Source organism: Eurosta solidaginis, chromosome 2 (genome assembly GCF_040869045.1).
Source record: "Eurosta solidaginis isolate ZX-2024a chromosome 2, ASM4086904v1, whole genome shotgun sequence".
NCBI classification, from domain to species: domain Eukaryota; kingdom Metazoa; phylum Arthropoda; class Insecta; order Diptera; family Tephritidae; genus Eurosta; species Eurosta solidaginis.
This window is the reverse complement of record NC_090320.1, coordinates 229,813,443-229,834,754: the sequence shown is the minus strand read 5'-3', so window position 1 is coordinate 229,834,754 and position 21,312 is coordinate 229,813,443. Positions and strand designations below refer to the sequence as shown.

Below are 21,312 nucleotides of genomic sequence, written 5' to 3'. Positions count from 1 at the left end.
TCATCAGAATGGACCGGAGTACATTCTTAAACTCGAAAACGTGGCCTGGCCAGCGCAGTCGCAGGGTTTTCATTCGCTGAAATATGTTGATGTTTTTATCACTTCCAATGCCATCTCATCTTATATGTCTAGCTGCAGGTATTTATAGAGCAGGAGCTCTAGGTTTAACAGAGCATTCACGCCACCAGTGTCGCAGGTAATATCACTGGTACAGCAGTAGGGTAAACGCACTGAAACGGTGTAGATAACTTTCCCGACGAGGTATGTCGGGCACGGCGGTTTAAGTAGTACTTATCCTGTAGGAAAAAACTTTAATTCAAAACTGGTGCGTTTCTAGTGCATTCGAAACCATGGTGTCCAAGGCAGTGAACATTGTCCCCGCGGCATCACCTTTTCTGTAGTTCCGAACTAAATATAAATGTCCACTTTAGAGCTATTTTCGACAGTTCCAAACCAGTTAAAAATTGTAAGTACAGAACTATTTGGTAGATGTTGTTCGTCCGAACAATGTAGAAATTCACCATGCTGCTTCTAACACGACTTTATCCCCTTTTTCGATAGTTTCGAACCCTTTCATAAACTAGATACAAATTTTCACTTTAGAGCTAGCACTTTTTCGACAGTTCCCAACTAGTTAAATAAATCATAAGTATGAATCTATTCCGCTTATTGGTACTAATTCGTTCTTCCGAGCCCTGTAGAAATTCAACATGCTGCTTCTAACACGACTTTATCCCCTTTTTCGACATTTTCGAACCACTTCATAAATATCTGCATTGGACGATAGTTCTGATCAAGCGAAAATTCCAAATATTTTAGCTGATACCTTTTACCACAGATTATAATACATTTGTACTTAGATAGCATATTTATCAACTTTATGTTAAATATAAAATATGAAAACCCAAATTGTCCATTTTTGAATTATGGGAAATCTAGTTACATCGAACTAGTACTTAGTTGGTACTTTAGATCTAGTTCTCACTACTTTCTAACATCCCTACGTACCCTACGTATGCATAGGATAGAGGATTATCCACCATGTTACACCGTTTTCTCGGCGAAAGACTTACTGTACACAAAGTTTATGGTGGGAATCCTTCCATGAGGAATTTAGTTCCGCTAATGTGCAGCCACGTAGATTGTTGGACTGCTGTGGACAAAATGGCGTTAATACTGACGTTATGCCTAACGGCGGTACTTATAACTAGATATAACACAGCGGCCTGATATTACATTTTAAATTTGTTCCACAGGGTATTTATATCAACTGCACTTCTTATACTCAGCTGAGCAGAGCGCACAGAGTATATTAGTTTTGTTCGCATAACGGTACCCTGTAAAGGCATAAACTAATCGAGATAGATATAGACTTTATATATCAAAATGAGCTGAGCGAAAAAAGAAATTCATTTAGCCATGTCCGTCCGTCCGTCCGTAAACACGATAACTTGAGTAAATTTTGAGGTATTAATGAAATTTGGTACGTACGTTCCTGGGAACTCATCTTATCGGTATTTAAAATGAAAGAAATCGGACTATAACCACGCCCACTTTTTCGATATCGAAAATTTCGAAAAACCGAAAAACTGCGATAATTCATTACTTTTAAAAGAAGGTAATTTAAAAGTTTTGCAAACTGTAATTTGGCAGTCGTTGAAGAAATTTGGCAGGAACGTTACTCCTACTACTGTATGTGTTCTAAATAAGTCAAATTTTAACAAAAAATTGAATATCTTTACAGTATATAAGTAAATTATGCCAACGTTCAACTCCAGTAATGATATGGTGCAACAAAATACAAAAATAAAAGAAAATTTCAAAATGGGCGTGGCTCCGCCCTTTTTCATTTAACTTGTCTAGAATACTTTTAATGCCATAAGTCGAACAAATATTTACCAATCCTTGTGAAATTTGGTAAGGGCCTAGCTTCTATGACGATAACTGTTTGCTGTGAAAATGGTCGAAATCGGTTGAAGATACGCCCAGTTTTTATACACAGTCGACCGTCTGTCCTTCCCCTCGGCGTTAACACGTTAGTTCACGTACTTATCTGAACTCACTTTATCTTAGTATTAAAAATGGGCTAAATCCGACTATGACCACGTCCACTTTTTCAATATCGAAAATTTCGAAAAATTAAAAAAATGCCATAATTCTATACCCATATCGTACAAACACATTATAGAGTCACCCCTGGTCCACCTTTGTGGCGATATTTCGAAAATGCGTCCACCTATAGAAATAAGGCCCACTCCCTTTTAATATACTCATTAACACCTTTCATTTGATAGCCATATCATAGAAACACATTCTAGAGTCACCACTGGTCCACCTTTATGGCGATTTCTCGAAAAGGCGTTCACCTATAGAACTATGGGCCACTCCCTTTTAAAATACTCTTTATTACCTTCCATTTTATACCAATGTCATACAAACACATTCCAGGGTTACCCTAGGTTAATTTTCCTACATGGCGATTTTCTCTTATTTTTTCTCCAAAGCTCTCAGCTGAGTATGTAATGTTCGGTTACACCCGAACTTAGCCTTCCTTACTTTTTCTAACTGAATGCATTGTTAAGTGTAGGCACTAATTAATAAAAATTTTCCTGCTTTGTACAAAATTTACTTCCCTCCTCATTCACAAAGAAGTAATATTCCATCTGAGTCTCAGTCAAACGTCAGCATTGTTTAAAATTTGCTGCAGATCTTTAGCAAAACGCTGTTAACGTGCGGCTTGCCGAGTGGTGCGTGTGACTCGCATACTCCACATTATCTATGTACATAGTATGAGATGTCGTAAAAGTATCTTGACGATCGTCTCTTCATGGCTATTCTGCAAATACAAAATTCATTCGCTTGTAAAGCCTCGCGCTGGAAAGTCAACCGAGTTGGTGTCGTGCTGGCAGTTCGTTGAGTGGACGTATTGGCAGCTAGATCCTACTTATAATAAGATCTCAAGCTGACCATTAAATATAATTAAATAAATTTGAATGTATAACTGAAGTGAAACCCATTATTTAAAGAGTATTTCAAGACATAAAAGAAAATAATTATTTCTGTAAATACATATAATCGAAAAGTGATCTCAGTTTGTGAGCAGAAATTAAACAAATAAATTTAAGTAAAATTACCGTAAAATTGTTGCTTTAAAAATTAAATAGTAAGGATATTCACACATACACGTCGATCATTGCCGAAATAATTAAAGTGAGTCGAAAATCTAAATGCAAAGCGCATCCTATCAAAGTTAATACAAAATACATATATATTGTTATGATATTCATGAGAATTTTTACAAACGCTTAAGTCAGCAAGGTGAAATACACCGCCGAGAAGATTTAGGCCGAACTTCTCTTTCATTTTCTTACAAATTAGCGGAACGAGACCAACATGCTTAAAGTCTTCTCCGAATGGCATCTGCAAGGCAAATGAAATTTCACTGAGAAAATTTTCATGGCAGAAATACAAACGGAGTACTCCGCAAATGCCGGAGGTCTAGCCCGCTAAGACAGTTTTTACTAATTGAAATTACTGATTTTTCTCTGGCCGATTTAAGTATAATACGAAGAACCAAAGGCTTGCAAAACTTTTAATTTACTTCAATTAAATGTGGTTTGTGCAACACCCATTTTCCAAAACTTTCGATATCGAAAGAGTGGGCGTGGTTATAATTTGACTTCGATCATTTTCCATACCACTTTATTGTGCGTACTAAATTTGGTAATATATCCATTTTTGCTAATGTTATCCTGTGATTGGCCGAACAGAGACCTCGGTATAAAAAGTAAGCGTAGCTTCCAACCGATTTCCCCAATTTTCACAAAAATAGTTATTGTCGTAAAAACAATGTCCATACCCGATATTAAGATATGTATATTTGTTTTCCATCTGTGGTATTAATAGTATTATAGAGAGATTGATTGAGAAAATGTGCAGTCCCACTCCCATTTTCAAAAAGTTGAAATTTTCCTACTCTGGTGGGGTTTTATTACTAATGCTGTGGACGCTGGTTATGAACCAATTGATTAGGCGGTTCGACGGAGGACCAGTCAAACTTACGGCTTATGCAGTTAAGCAGCAGATGTCTAACATCAATGGATGGATCAGGCACTTCGGAGTTGGGTTAACCGCCAACGCCGAAAAATCCGATCTAATATTATTTACTAGGAAATATAAGGTCCCTATTTGGACAAAACCTAAGCGTGGAGGGGCAACCCTACAAGAAAAATTTAGTACAAAATATCTAGGAGTCATATTAGATAACTAAGTTGTCGTGGAAACTCAATGTGGAAGAGAGAGAGAGAGAGCGAAACAAGCTTCGCGGTACTGTATGCATGCAAGAGAATGCTAGGATGGATCCGAACTCTCTCATAGGGTATTTACGGCAATTGTTAAACCCATACTTTTCTATAGGGTCCTTGTTTGGTGGACAGCCATACAAAAAGGTGCGTATACCAAAAAACTAGATGGGGTTTGCAGTTTATCAATGATTAACATGACGCGGCCGCCGTGGTGTGACAGTAGCGTGCTCCGCCTACCACACGGTATGGCCTGGGTTCACACCACGGGCAAAGCAACATCAAAATTTTAGAAAAAGGTTTTTCAATTAGAAGAAAATTTTTCTAAGCGGGGTCGCCCCTCGGCAGTGTTTGGCAAGCGCTCCGAGTGTATTTCTGCCATGAAAAGCTCTCAGTGAAAACTAATCTGCCTTGCAGATGCCGTTCGGAGGCGGCATAAAACTTATAGGTCCCGTCCGGCCAATTTGTAGGGAAAAACTAGAGGAGCACGACGCAAATTGGAAGAGAAGCTCGGCCTTAGATCTCTTCGGAGGTTATCGCGCCTTACATTTATTTATTTTTTTAACATGACGGGAGCCCCAAAAACGTCTCCCATAGCATCATTGTATGTCTTTATATACAACTCGCCTGCTAACCTAAGCTTCAAAAGAGTTCTACCGGCCACAATTGAGCCGAGGGTTGGCGCCAGGGTGCAGAAATGGCACGTAAATAAACGTGCATATGGTCCCAATTAACGGAAGGGATCGGGTCTGCTGTTTAATGTGTTGATCCGGAGAAAAGTAGATCCAACAGGCTGCCAAGTTACTGCAGCGTATTTCAGGCCGAAATCATAGCCATGATGAAAGCAGCAGAAGCGTGCTTAAGCTGCAGTCGAGTCAATATATATATATTGATGGTCAGGCGACGATTAACGCAACAATCTCACATAGTACTTCAGCAAGAAGTGTCCGGGAAAGCAAAGAAGCATTTTAAAACTTTGCTCAGGCCGGACCATACATCTGTAATGGGTTCCCGGTCATAAAGGGATATAAGGTAACAAAAAGGCCGATGAGTTGACAAAGGAGAGTGCGGCCCTCGCTGAAAAGACGGTAAACGTCCCCAACCGTTTGTGAGGAGACAGGATTTGCATATGATCCATCAAGCTGGAAAGGCGTGGACACAAAAGCGGGGCTGCAAAATTTCTAAGACCATGTGCAAAGCATACGAAAACCTAGAGCGATGGGCATACTAACTGGGCACTGTCTTCTGGCGTCACATGCTTATAAGCCTCGTCAGTAACAGCAGATGTAGTAAGTGCGAGCTGCAGGAGGAAACGGTTGAACACGTTCTGTGTTCGTGTCCTGCGCTCGCCAGGTCAAGTCTGCAGCAATAAAGGGCGGCAAACTTGCCAGGCCTCGAGGCAGCAATAAAGCTAGGTCCTAGAATTCAGTCCTAGTATTTTCCGATAGGACGGAGTTTTTCTATAACATAAGTGTTGGCACATTAGGGTTATTACGTTTCTTCGTCAAACAAATTCTGGAAAAACTATGGACACAGTCAGCCTATGTGCGGTCTTTATTGGCCGACCAGTTCAACCTAACCTAACCTACTTTACTCTGCCATATCACTGCTGGAGTGGAATATCGGTTTAATTTAGTTATAGGTCTTTCATAAAGATATTGCATTTTTTGTTATAATAAGGCTATATAAAACAAGTAAGGAAGGTCAAGTTCGGGTGTAACCGAACATTACATACTCAGTTGAGAGCTATGGTGACAACATAAGGGAAAATAACCATGTAGGAAAATGAACCGAGGGAAACCCTGGAATGTGTTTGTATGACATGTGTATCAAATGAAAGGCATTAAAGAGTATTTTATGAGGGAGTGGGCCATAGTTCTATAGGTGGACGCCATTTAGGGATATAGCCATAAAGGTGGATCAGGGTTGACTCTAGAATGCGTTTGTACGATATGGGTATCAAATGAAAGGTATTAATGAGTATTTTAAAAGGGCGTGGACCTAAGTTCTATAGATGGACGCCTTTTCGAGATATCGCCGTAAAGATGGACCAGGGGTGACTCTAGAATGCGTTTGTACGATATGGGTATCAAATGAAAGGTGTTAATGAGCATTTTAAAAGGGAGTGGGCCTTCGTTTTATAGGTGTTCGCCTTTTCGAGATATCGCCATAAAGGTGGACCAGGGGTGACTTTAGAATTTGTTTGTATGATATGGGTATCAAATGAAAGGTGTTAATGATTATTTTAAAAGGGCGTGGGGCTTAGTTCTATAGGTGGACCCCTTTTCGAGATATCGCCATAAAGGTGGACCAGGGGTGACTTTAGAATTTGTTTGTATGATATGGGTATCAAATGAAAGGTGTTAATGATTATTTTAAAAGGGCGTGGGGCTTAGTTCTATAGGTAGACCCCTTTTCGAGATATCGCCATAAAGGTGGACCAGGGGTGACTCTAGAATTCGTTTGTGCAATATGGGTATCAAACGAAAGGAGTTAATGAGTATTTTAAGAGGGAGTGGGCCTTAATTCTATAGGTGGACGCATTTACGAGGTATCGCAATAAAGGTGGACCAGGGGTGACTCTAGACTTTGTTTGTACGATATGGGTATCAAATGAAAGGTGTTAATGAGTATTTTTAAAAGGGAGTGGGCCTTCGTTTTATAGGTGTTCGCCTTTTCGAGATATCGCCATAAAGGTGGACCAGGGTTGACTTTAGAATTTGTTTGTATGATATGGGTATCTAATGAAAGGTGTTAATGATTATTTTAAAAGGGCGTGGGGCTTAGTTCTATAGGTGGACCCCTTTTCGAGATATCGCCATAAAGGTGGACCAGGGGTGACTCTAGAATTCGTTTGTGCAATATGGGTATCAAACGAAAGGAGTTAATGAGTATTTTAAGAGGGAGTGGGCCTTAGTTCTATAGGTGGACGCCTTTTCGAGATATCGCCATAGAGATGGACCAGGTGTGACTCTAGAATGCGTTTGTACGATATGGGTATCAAATGAAAGGTGTTAATGAGTATTTTAAAAGGGAGTAATCCTTAGTTACATAGGTGGACGCCGTTTCGAGATATCGCCATAAAGGTGGACCAGGGGTGACTCTAGAATTCGTTTGTGCAATATGGGTATCAAACGAGTATTTTAAGAGGGAGTGGGCCTTTCTGGACCAGGGGTGACTCTAGACTTTGTTTGTACGATATGGGTATCAAATGAAAGCTGTTAATGAGTATTTTTAAAAGGGAGTGGGCCTTCGTTCTATAGGTGTTCGCCTTTTCGAAATATCGCCATAAAGGTGGACCAGGGGTGACTCTAGAATGAGTTTGTACGATATGGGTATCAAATTAAAGGTATTAATGAGAGTTTTAAAAGGGAGTGGTGGTAGCTGTATATGTGAAGGCGTTTCCAGATATCGACCAAAATGTGGACCAGGGTGACCCAGAATATCATCTGTTGGATACCGCTAATTTATTTATATATGTAATACCTGCCAAGATTTTAAGGGTTTTTTATTTCGCCCTGCAGAACTTTTTCATTTTCTTCTACTTAATATGGTAGGTGTCACAACCATTTTATAAAGTTTTTTCTAAAGTTATATTTCGCGTCAATAAAGCAATCCAATTACCTTACCATATTTCATCTCTTTTTTCGTATTTGGTATATAATTATGGCATTTTTTTCATTTTTCGTAATTTTCGATATCGAAAAAGTGGGCGTGGTCATAGTCAGATTTCGTTCATTTTTCATGCCAAGATAAAGTGAGTTCAGATAAGTACGTGAACTGAGTTTAGTAAAGATATATCGATTTTTGCTCAAGTTATTGTGTTAACGGCCATGCGGAAGGACAGACGGACGACTGTGTATAAAAACTGGGCGTGACATCAACCGATTTCGCCCATTTTCACAGAAAACAGTTAACGCCATAAAATCTATGCCCCTACCAAATTTCAAAAGGATTGGTTAATTTCTGTTCGACTTATGGCGTTAAAAGTATCCTAGACAAATTAAATGAAAAAGGGCGGAGCCACGCCCATTTTAAAATTTTCTTTTATTTTTGTATTTTGTTGCACCATATAATTACTGGAGTTGAATCTTGACATAATTTACTTATATACTGTAAAGATATTAAATTTTTTGTTAAAATTTTACTTTAAAAAAAATTTTTTTTTAAAAGTGGGCGTGGTCCTTCTCTGATTTTGCTAATTTTTATTAACCGTACATATAGTAATAAGAGTAACGTTCCTGCCAAATTTCATCATGATACCTTCAACGACTGCCAAATTACAGCTTGCAAAAGTTTTAAATTACCTTCTTTTAAAAGTGGGCGGTGCCACGCCCATTGTCCAAGATTTTACTAATTTTCTATTTTGCGTCATAAGTTCAACTCATCTACCAAGTTTCGTCGCTTTATCGGTCTTTTGTAATGAATTATCGCACTTTTTCGGTTTTTCGAAATTTTCGATATCGAAAAAGTGGGCGTGGTTATAGTCCGATATCGTTCATTTTAAATAGAGATCTGAGATGAGTGCTCAGGAACCTACATACCAAATTTCATCAAGATACCTCAAAATTTACTCAAGTTATCGTGTTAAGGGCAGACGGACGGACGGACGGACGGACGGACATGGCTCAATCAAATTTTTTTTCGATCCTGATTATTTTGATATATGGAAGTCTATATCTATTTCGATTCCTTTATATATGTACAACCAACCGTTATCCAATCAAACTTAATATACTCTGTGAGCTCTGCTCAACTGAGTATAAAAATTCACTGTCGTTGACCGATTTTCTTAAATTTTTCGACCTGGGCAAGATTTTACTTACAAAATCGTCCAACGACCTCGTTCTCTTTTGAATTTTTTTTATGAAGCCTCATCATAACAAAAAACGTCCCAGCTAAATTTCAATATACCTTCAACGATTTTTTATTCACGTATTCATTTAAGTAAATGGGCCCCCGTTACGAAGTTTTTACAATACATTACAAAGTCAATCCGTGATCAGTATTTGGCAATAATTATCGAAATTTTCGGTATCAGAAAATTACAATTCATATTCAGAACTTCATTTCATATTTAGAAAATAACAATTCGCATTTAGAAAACCCATTTCATATTCACAACGTTGGAGTTGATATTCAGAAAGTTCCAACTGAAATTCAGAATTTCCATTTCATATTCAGAAATTTACATTTGATATTTAGAAAATTGCATTCATATTCAGAATTCCATTTTATATTTAGTAAGTTACAATTCATATTCAGAAAATCACAATTGATATTCAGAAACTTGCAGTTAATATTCAGAACTTTCATTGCAAATTCGGAAAGTTACAATTCATATTATATTCAGAAAACAACAATTGCTATTCATAAAGTTGAAATTGATTTGCAGAAAGTTGAAATTGATAATCATTATTTCCATTTTGTATTCAGAAAATTACAAATAATATTCAGAATTCCAATTAATATTCAGAAACTTTCTCCTCAATTTCGCCGTTTTTGCTGGGAGTGTGGGAGTAAAGTGTGAGGGAGATGGAGGGAATATAGGGATGGAAATGGAGAAGGCGATAGTTAGGAACAATGGACTTTATTTCAGACTGTATTGCCATTACTGGGTTCAACCGCAACATAAAATTTACATTTCTGAATATAAACCAGGGACGGAAAATAATAATTATTTTTTTTCGGAGTCGAAAAAGTCCTGGTCAAAAAATTGTCCTAGGTGAAAATGTTTGAGTTCCCAGGTATCCCTATAGCAATATCATTTCGAATCATGCATCCTTTTTATTTTTCGAACTTGAAAAAATCTGTATTTTTATTATTTTAGTCCGATAGAACTAGTTAAACTCGGACTTTTAAAAATAAAAGTCCGGAAATAAAAGTTAAATCCGGACTTTTATTTTTTAAGACCAAAATAAAAGTCCGGCTTGATAACAAAGAAACGGCTTGTCTGAATTAAAAAAAAATTTTTGTTTCGAATAAGCCGTTTCTTTGTTATTAAGCGGGACTTTTATTTTGGCCTTAAAAAATAAAAGTCCGGATTTAACTTTTATTTCCGGACTTTTATTTTTAAAAGTCCGAGTTTAACTAGTTCTATCGGACTAAAATAATAAAAATACAGATTTTTTCAAGTTCGAAAAATAAAAAGGATGCACGATTCGAAATGATATTGCTATAGGGATAATATATTAAAAGTCCAAAATTAGTAGTTTTGGAAGGAATTATATTATAAAAGGAATAACAGTTTCGGCCCCTGATATAAACTGAAAAAAGTGTAGTCCGATTTTCAATACAACTCTATTCTGGATCAAAGTACCAAATTTGGTGAAGACGTATACATTTTTGTTTACGTTATTTCATTAAAGAATGCACTGACAGGGCTCGACCAACATTTTTTTCCATGCTAATAGTTTGGATATAAAAAAAGTGCATACATATCTTAATTCCTTTTCATTGCAACCGTTATAAGTACCATGTGTACAAGTACAGCTGTGGAAGATTTCACTAACTTTTAACGATGCGATCTGTCGAAACTTTAACTAACGATTTTTCGTTTACAGTAACGATTGTGCTATTCACTTACTCTGTTTTATTATGGCTTATACACTCAAAGAAAAACGCCGTTGTAAAATCCAGCACCACCGGACTCAATACAAGCTTTTCATGTTCTTACTTCTTGGTTCTTGAAAAACGAACGACCTGTTCTCAAAACAACAACCTTGTTCTTGAACTGACACCATTTTCTTGAAAAGAGAACGGCTGGTCTTAAAATATGAACAAATGTTCTAATGAGAACAGTGCTAAAGAAAAAAGAATCAGATAATTCTCAAACTTGTTTTGAAATGTTTTAAGTATATATGCAGATTACATCTTCAAATAAGAATAATTTCTCAATAAGAGAAACAACTGAAAATGCATATTATGCATTTTTTCGTAAAATTTTGGACTTTAATAAATATTTGTTTGTTATAAATATTTTTTATTTATGACAAAAAAATTATTATTAATAAAAAACAAATGGGTACCTATTGAAAAAAATACTTTCCCCTCCCATCAATGATCAAGCACAAACCGTTCTTGAATTGAGAACGAAAACTGTTAAATCGACCACAAGCCGTTCTCGAAGCGTGAGAACGAAAAATATTATTTTAAGCAGAAATAGTGCTGGAAATGAGCACAGAAGGTTCACACATTAATACCAAACTGGTAATAAAATACGAACGGTGTGCTTGGAATAACTGTTCTTAAAACAAGCCCATCGGTCACGAGTTAAGAAAAAACATACTTAACAGACGTTTGTCAACAAATGTTCTTAATTTTGAACTTGTTTCGTTCGTTTTAGAACGATTTTTTCTCTGAGTGTAGATGATCATTATTATTAGTCTAAATGAAAGAAAAAAGGAATTCCAGCTAATGCTGGTGACAATCTTCAAATAATCTTTTATAATTTAGCGACTATAGCTGATCAAAGCTTAACGAATATAGTTGATTTGCTAAAACACTGATGATAAAAATCTCTAAAAAAAAAGTTTGTTAATTCCACTACTGGGCATAAGAACGCGTGTTCATTATTTTATAAGAAGGACCATTATTTCGAGGAAAGGCTTACGAATTTGGACCACTGTAGTACATTTATTTAATCATTTCTTTGATTTGATGTAAATAAGTTACGGTACGATTTTCAGCCGTATTATCAATACATTTGAACTTATCAGTGAGTTATGAAATGTCATTCGAAATCAATGACTACGAAAATTATTGACAATATATGCACTCAAATTTAATATTTATAAGTTCAAACTTGTAAGTATTCAAATAACGAAAGGAGCTACAGGGAGGTTCCATAAGAAAGTGAACCTGGGTGCGTTAATAATTTTTCTTATAAAACTGGAGATAGTGTGGATACAAATGTTGTAAAAACTTTCAATCAACCCTAAAATATATTGTTGACTTAACAATTTTAGGCCCGGTTTTTAAGTACAAGTTCAACTCAGTTTGTCAGTTAAACTACGCTTAAACTTATTCTGCAGTTTTTCAGTCTACTCTAAGTGAAGTTTAATCTGAGCTTAAGCGGTCGATCTGGCTGGGTTAAACTCTAGGTAACCTATCGGTGATTTCCGTTCGTTCGAAATCTCAAGAGTTGTTTCAAAACAGTGGCTCAACTCGAGAATCATAGCGTACTCAGTAAGAGGTAATTTTTTATAAAGCAAAAAATGCTATTACTTAAGTTGAACAAATTTAATTAACAACTTGTGGTTCTTTAACTGGGCTCAAATGTAAGATTCCATACTACAGTTTTTTCACGAAAATAAAATGAAATATATATAATTTAAAAAATAAATAAATGTGACACGCTAAACTCTGAAGAGATTTTAGGCAGAGCTTTTCTTTCAATTTGCGCCGTGCTCCTTTTAATTTTTCCTACAAATTGGCCGGACGGGACCTACTTGTTTTATACCGACTCGGAACGGCATCTGCAAGGCAGATTAGTTTTCACTGAGAGCTTTTCATGGCAGAAATACAAACGGAGTGCTTGCGGAACACTGCCGATGGGTAATCCCGCTTAGAAAAAGTGGTTCTATATGAAAAGCCTTGTTTCTAAAATTTTGATGTTGCTTTGCCCAGGGCATGAACCAAAGATCTTCGGTGTGGTAGGCGGAGCACGCTAACATCATACCACGGCGGCTATATAATTTATTTTTGATTACTTACGCCTCATTAGTGCTATCAATTAGGTGTTTATTTCTCACAATAAATAGCTATTTGCTTTGGTGGTACCACCTAGGAGATTTTTTTTCAACTTCACCTCAACTCGATATCCAATGTAGGATATCAACTGGAGAAACTTGTTGAAAATTCATTTGAGAACTGTACATTTCTCACTATCTCTCAAAATTTAATTTTACAAAATTTCTCAAAGGTTGGATAGTGATTGGGGAATGAAGTTGGATATCAACTCAAGAACTATATGGTTTAAGAAGAATTAAATAATGATGTTTGATATCACTTCCGGAACTATGTATATAATTTCGCTGGAGAATTTTTTTCCAGCTGTTGCCGTATCTACAAATTATCTAAATAAAAAATAAATGTGAGGCGCGATAACCTCCGAAGACATCTAAGGTCGAGCTTCTCTTCCAATTTGCGTCGTGCTCCTCTTGATTTTCCCTACAAATTGGCCGGACGGGACCTACATGTTTTATGCTGACTCCGAACGGCATCTGCAAGGCAGATGAGTTTTCACTGAGAGCTTTTCATGGCAGAAATACACCCGGAGCGCTTGCCAAACACTGCCGAGGGGCGACCCCGCTTAGAAAAATTTTCTTCTAATTTAAAAACCTTATTTCTAAAATTTTGATGTCATACGGCATACGTTGTGGTAGGCGGAGCACGCTACCATCACACCACGGTGGCCGCCAAATTATCTGATAATAAAAAAACCAATGTTGACGCAAAAAAAAAAAGCATACCCCAAAAGCGGCCTTAAACTGTGACTAAAAACTGCTCAGTAGTTTAACTGGAGTTTAAGTTTGACTAGAGTTTAAGCAAACTTAGTTTAAGCTTAGCTTAACCAGCTACTAAAAAACCGGGCCTATATTAGGTTAAAATCGCTTGTTTTGAAAAAGCTGTGAAACAATTTATGATTTACCACTCGAGTGATTAATAACAGAAATAACTATCGTAACTAATCTGTATTTAATGAAGCGGATTTAAATACCAATTTAAAAAGCTGCGTTATATTGTTATTATTAGATATATCGAACAGTATTAGCTGTGCGCCACCCGTGACAAAAAAAGTCGAAAGTTATCTTAAATTTTACAAGTCGGTCTGTTACTACATATTTGTCATACAATGTTCAAAACTTGTTTTAAATATATCCAACAATTTATTTTTGATTTCCTTGAAGTTTTTTTTAGGAATTATGAAACAATAAAATATGTCCCACCCGTGACAAGTTCCCAAAAACGTTCACTAGAAATAAATAGGCATTGCTAATACGCCATATAACCCTTACAGAGATATCAACTAATTAGGTCCAGTTGAAATTTTAATCAAAATACGACATCCATGAAGTTGGTTTTTGCATTGCCCTTGATTGTGAGTTAAATAATAAGAATGTAAATTTTTTTAGAATTTTCCGTAATTCAAGTTATTTAGCCGATGAACTGATCCCATGACGTAACCCATATTTTGAATCTTTAGAATACTTTATTTTCTATTAACAACTTCATTAAATGCTTTTAATTCGAACATGTCCCACCCGTGACACTTATATTTTGGATTTTATGAAATCAATGAAACCCTTTAACAAAAATTTATTATTTTTATGAAAATTGGTCTCCCAAATGTTCGTATATCTAAAAGTATTTCAACAAAACCAACTACTTTTACATATTCGCAGAGATTTTATAAGATATAATTTCACTAATGGATTGCGTCTATTTTTTGTCCCACCCGTGAAAGTTATAAAAATTATTATAATTTGCATATATATAAAGATATTGTGACTTCTTTTGCATAACTGTAATGATTCAACACTAAGTGTTTCAACCTATGTATTAAAACCAGAAATCTCCCGCTGGTTTTATCAGAATGCTTCAACAAAGATAAAACATTGCGTACGACTGTTCCACCCGTGACTATCGAACATCCCCACAGTTTCCACTTTTATATTTGTATTTGCACTATGTTAAACGATTGAAGCATATCATTTGACATTTGATATCGCCTTCCTGTTTGAAATAAAGTAAGAAACGTAAATGCCGAACATATAAATAATAAATTATACCATTGCTAGACTAAATCGTTCGGAGGCGAATCGTTCGTTTCAGCTATCGTTTGCAATACAGAATTAAGCCCTAATTTTGATCAACGAAACTACACCCGGAACCCACTTTTGGATTGAATAGGTAAATTTGTTTGCTATAAAACCCTTATCTATCACCAGTTAAGCTTAGTTGTTTCAAGAGATTGCTAAATATCTTATCAATTAACGGACTTAAAAGAGAAATGCTAGACTTTCTACCTCGCAATATTTTTTGTAATATACATTTTTTGTTTGATTACTAATATGAGATTATAAAAAAATATACAAATTAATAAGCTGCTGAATAAAAATCAATCAGGGCATTTGTACGATTTTAATTTGAATTGTTTATTGTCTAATCTTTTTCAGTTTACTCATACACATTACAAAATAAGTGTGTATTTGTGTAGTATTTGCTTATCTACAGCGAGAAAAAATGCGATTGGTCCTAGACTAGAAAGGCATATATGTAATACTCCTACCCTGCAAACATACTACTGGTATTTACTCGGTAATTATCAGATAATTTACGAGTAGTTCTTCAGTTAAACAGAATTTGCGTCGGGATAAAATTACCCTATATACTTCATGTACATGTAGGTTTATTTAAGTACAATAGAAAATACCAAAACTAGAGTATATAGAGAGTTGGTAGCCTACATGAAAATATACCTGCATTTTCCGAGGTAGCTATTTGTAGCATACCTTAAAGGTTGGCTTCAAATTCTAGTAATTTACAGGTATGATTCAAATAATTAATCAGTAGCTTTTGTGCGAGTTTTCTTTAAAATGTAAAATAAGATAATAATATCTTATATTATATAGCCGCTAAATTCGCATACACTACTGGCATTTCCTTGACAATAACGTATTGGTCAGGAAGTCTTTTTCCAAACTAAACGCCTTAATTAGCTTATGCAGTTTTAATTTATATTTATGTTTTTAAGTTTACAAATGTAGGTTTAAATTTAATTAATATTAAAAGGTCTCTAGTAAATTGTGGCCACCATGGATAGTTTTGATTATGGCTATAAGTCAATATTACTAGTCCCCTTAAAGTTGCAAAATATTCTTTAAGAAGGTGATCTGAATGCATTTTATGTTTACCTCTTTCGGACCGTTGGTTTACATTGATGTATATCGACCAAAATTGTTTATATATTGAAAAAAATTCAGAAATAATTTGATCCAATCCATACAGCCTACTTGTTTATGTATTGTGACGAATATTAGTAATACTAAAGGATACTATCATCTCTAAGCCAATACTAAGTAGTGACTTGTATGCACATCAATAAATCAATCATTATGTCTATACATATGTCCATACAATCATCTGTGGAAGTATCACTCACATATACACGCGCATATAGCTATGCGAGAAGCTATATTAATCGTGCATCTGTAGTTATAGCTGAGAAATTTATAGCTGGTAAACGAGTATTAAATTCTAGAAATAGAAACGCCTAGAAGTATGCGAACGAGACATTACAGAGTATAAAAGGAGTTAAAAAGCTGAGTAATCAGTAATCAGTTTGATTTAAGCACGCTATCTGTCGAGAAGTAAAAGTGTTATTGTGAAAACAGTTTAATAAAGACCATTTTGCATTATTGAATATTGGAGTTATTTATTCAAAAGTTTAGAGATTCGAACGTTAGCAGAAGGTTGTAAATAAGCGGAACTGCCCAAAATTCGTTACAGTATATTTTCAACAGTTTCGGGAAAAATTAAGTTGTTAATTGCGAAAATACTCCGAATTTACTAACAAATTACTTGCAGTATACTCCAGTTTACATATATTATTGTTAAGGGATAAATACCAGAATTTTACTTAAAGGTAGTAATTAAAGTTTCAATCGGGTATTATACGTGGAAGTTATTCAAAAATTACCGAATAAAAAGCACTTTTCTAAAATTGGTAATTATGACGGAGGGCTACCGGAATTTTACCAAATGCTTATTTACTTTCAGTTTATTGGTGTTAGTGTCATTGAAATTTTTATGACTGTATTAGTAGTTTCAGCAGCCGATGTTTTCAGGGTATGTCGGCACTCTGATGTTTGGGAATGTACCTAGCCTTTTGTGGCAATATAGGAGTATTACATATATGAGTACGGGTTTGGGCGCGAAGAATCATGTTAAAATGCCACTTTCGACCTCTTAATATGGAATGACTTGATCTATTTTCATATCCAATTGTACTTGTTTGAACTCTTGATAATCAACTATTCGAATAAAAGATAAGTCGATTAGCAAAATTTGTTTGGTACAAAAACCCATTGTCACTAATCAATTAATTGTTTCCATTCGACTAGTGACAGATCCGACTATTCGAATTGTTTTCTTTTTTTTTTGTAAATTTACAATAAGTTCTCCGATTCGTTACGACGCTGTCGAGTTATCGCAAACCATATGCAGCTCACATGATTTGCCCTTTTCTTTTTTGACAGCCTCGGAACTAGAAAAGAAATTTCATGAGTTAGGAAAACTCATTTTGCAGAAAAAAATTGTATTTTATATTATGGATCTGAATCAAAGATGGTGCGGAGAGAAGACAAGATGGCCCTTTCATTGCTCGAGAGTAAAGTGCTTTGAAAAAAAGCTTTGCTTATTAGATCAAGTTTGTCGAATGGACGAAGTCGCTTCTGCAAAGAAGGTGTTTCAGTTCACACCACCATTTGGAAGCAGAGGAAGGGAGAGACCTCCACTGAGTGAGGAGAGGCAGGCAGAGGCAGACTTGACCTAACTGGGCGTTCTCAATTGGAGTCTTGCTTACTTACTTAGTTGACGCTTAACCGTTTAAACGGTCATTGCCGTCCAACAAGGCGCGCCAGTCGCTTATTCGCTAAACTCATTCGGAACTACTCACTTTAGTGAATAGGCGCATAAGTTTTTCCAGTGCATTTACATATCTATGTGTGAAAATATAGTATGAGCTCAGCTTTAGCGTAATTGTAACTCAAAACATTTCTTTATAATTCAAATCGTATCGCTTAAATACATTTATTGTATATTTTTTAAATGGGCCAAAAGGTTGATAAATTATGATTTCAGGCGATGCAGATTGAATTGATGTTTTGCGGCTAACGACAAATGATTTAAATTTTTTTTTTGCTTTTGCAAAAAAAAGTTAAACTCTATATTAACAAGTAAGGAAGGCTAAGTTCGGGTGTAACCGAACATTACATACTCAGTTGAGAGCTGTGGAGACAAAGTAAGGGAAAATCACCATGCTGTAAAAAGTCCTAGGGTAACCCTGGAATGTGTTTGTATGACATGTGTATCAAATGGAAAGTACTAAAGAGTATTTTAAGAGGAAGTGGGCCATAGTTCTATAGATGGACGCCATTTAGGGATATCGCCATAAAGGTGGACCAGGCCTGACTCTAGAATTTGTTTGTACGATATGGGTATCAAATGAAATGTGTTAATGATAATTTTAAAAGGGAGTGGGCCTAAGTTCTATAGGTGGACGCCTTTTCGAGATATCGCCATAAAGGTGGACCAGGGGTGACTCTAGAATTTATTTTGTACGATATGAGTATCAGATGAAAGGTGTTAAGGAGTATTTTAAGAGGGCGTGGGCCTTAGTTCTATATGTGGACGCCCTTTCCAGATATCGCCATAAAGATGGACCAGGAGTGACTCTAGAATTTGTTTGTACTATATGGGTATCAAATGAAAGGTGTTAATGAGTATTTTAAAAGGGAGTGGGCCTAAGTTCTATAGATGGACGCCTTTTCGAGATATCGCCATAAAGATGGACCAGGAGTGACTCTAGAATTTGTTTGTACGATATGAGTATCAGATGAAAGGTGTTAAGGAGTATTTTAAGAGGGCGTGGGCCTTAGTTCTATATGTGGACGCCCTTTCCAGATATCGCCATAAAGATGGACCAGGAGTGACTCTAGAATTTGTTTGTACTATATGGGTATCAAATGAAAGGTGTTAATGAGTATTTTAAAAGGGAGTGGGCCTTAGTTCTATAGGTGGACGCCTTTTCGGAACATCGTTATAAAAGTGGACCGGGGTTGACTCTAGAATGCGTTTGTACAATATGGGTATCAAACGAAAGGTGTTAATAAGTGTTTTAAAAGGCAGTGGGCCTTAGTTCTATGGGTGGACGCCTTTTCGGGATATCGCCATAAACGTGGACCAGGGGTGACTCTAGAATTTGTTTGTACGATATGGGTATCAAATGAAAGGTGTTAATGAGTATTTTAAAAGGGAGTGGGCCTTAGTTCTATAGGTGGATGCCTTTTCGAGATATCACCATAAAGGTGGGCCAGGGGTGAATCTAGATTTTTTTTGTACGATATGGGTATCAAATGAAAGGTGTTAATGAGTATTTTAAAAAGGAGTGAGCCTGAGTTCTATATGTGGACGCCTTTTCGAGATATCGCATAAACGTGGACCAGGGGTGACTCTGGAATGTGTTTGTACGATATGGGTATCAAATTAAAGGTATTAATGAGGGTTTTAAAAGGGAGTGGCCCTTAGTTGTATATGTGAAGGCGTTTTCGAGATATCGACCAAAATGTGGACCAGGGTGATCCAGAACATCATCTGTCGGGTACCGCTAATTTATTTATATATGTAATACCACGAACAGTATTCCTTCCAAGATTCCAAGGGCTTTTGATTTCGCCCTGCAAAACTTTTTCATTTTCTTCTACTTAATATGGTAGGTGTCACACCCATTTTACCAAGTTTTTTTCTAAAGTTATATTTTGCGTCAATAGACCAATACAATTACCATGTTTCATCCCTTTTTTCGTATTTGGTATATAATTATGGCATTTTTTTCATTTTTCGTAATTTTCGATATCGAAAAAGTGGGCGTGGTCATAGTCGGATTTCGGCCATTTTTTACACCAATACAAAGTGAGTTCAGATAAGTACGTGAACTGAGTTTAGTAAAGATATTATAGTGTTAACTACTTTGTACTCTTTACTTTAATTTTTAAAATAATTTTAATTGAGTTTTCGTGTTAACTTAAAATTTTGAATAACTTCAAAAAAAGAAAATTCTAATTAGTTGGAAAATATTTAAACTCGAAAGTAAATAAATAATATTTCTAAAAAATAAACATTTAAATATTTGGTTAACTACCAAATATATTAATAAATTTGAAATTTTAATTTAATATTAAAATAAAAATTGTATTTAGAAAAAGTTAAAATTATTTAAATTTATCAATCAACTCTTCCATAGTAATAAATCGTAAATATAAATTTTAAATAAAACTAGGACTGGGACTGAGACTCGGAGTGGGACTGGGACTGGGACTGGAATAAAATAAATACAACCTTCTGGGACAGGCAATAAGGGATGCAGAAGAATGAGAAGAAATTGAGAGAAGAGAAAACAGAAAAGAGAGAAGAAGGAGATTGAGAAAGAGATAAAATGAGACGAAGGTGGAGATAGATGAAGCGAAAAAGACGGAGGGAGGAGTGAATAAAAGGATTAGGAAAAAGTGAAAAGGGGGGAGGGCAGAGTCAGATGGAAAAAGCTTATTAAAATGTATGCAGATTGGCCAAATTTAGGGCAGGACAACGTCTGCCGGGTCTTCTAGTATGTTAATAAAACAGAACTGATTTGGATTTCCCACTTTGATATAGAAATGTTTTTTAAGCTATTGCATAGATTTTATCGCGGGCTTGGCGACCGTAACGGATATTTGTCAAAAAAGGTTCGAAAAGGTTCGAAAATGTTCGGTGTTAACAACAGGCCAAATACATAAAATTGGATCTCTATCATAAAGTTAAAGTTAAAGTTAAAGCTAAAGTTAAAGTTAAAATTAAAGTTAAAGTTAAAGAGAAAGTTAAATTTAAAGTTAAATTTAAATATTTAAAAAAATTTGTTTTCTTATCGGTCACCACGCTTAAAAAGTGTAGCTTGAATTAATATCAAAGACAAAACTTGAATTAATATCAAAGAAAACAAAATGTTGCATAAATATTATAATTGCATAAATTGATAATATGCAATAGCTTTACCGCGGCAGTCCCCGAGTGCCACACGTTCTTTTTTTTTTTTTTTTGTTATGAATTCATATTAATAAAATTAAGAAAAAATTTTAAGTTCTAATTGAGAAAGAGACATAAACTGATAGTAGCAGTGTTCGGCCAGCAAACATTTTGTACAAACTTGTACCAATTGTTACTGAATATCATTTCGTGAGATAAAAAAACTTGT

At 35.6% G+C, this 21,312-nt stretch overlaps 1 protein-coding gene across 2 annotated transcripts in view; it reads left to right on the top strand.

Annotated features, from left to right (window-relative positions):
- Positions 1 to 2,822: 2,822 nt before the first annotated feature.
- LOC137240660 (putative leucine-rich repeat-containing protein DDB_G0290503) overlaps positions 2,823 to 21,312 on the top strand; it is a 40,919-nt gene continuing 22,429 nt past the window's right edge. Inside the window, exon 1 of one of the 2 annotated variants that reach the window (XM_067767209.1) lies at positions 2,823 to 3,210. The gene's annotated coding sequence lies outside the window, so the exon portion shown is untranslated. The remainder of the gene's footprint in view (positions 3,211 to 21,312) is intronic. The other variant, XM_067767210.1, reaches the window with a different exon arrangement.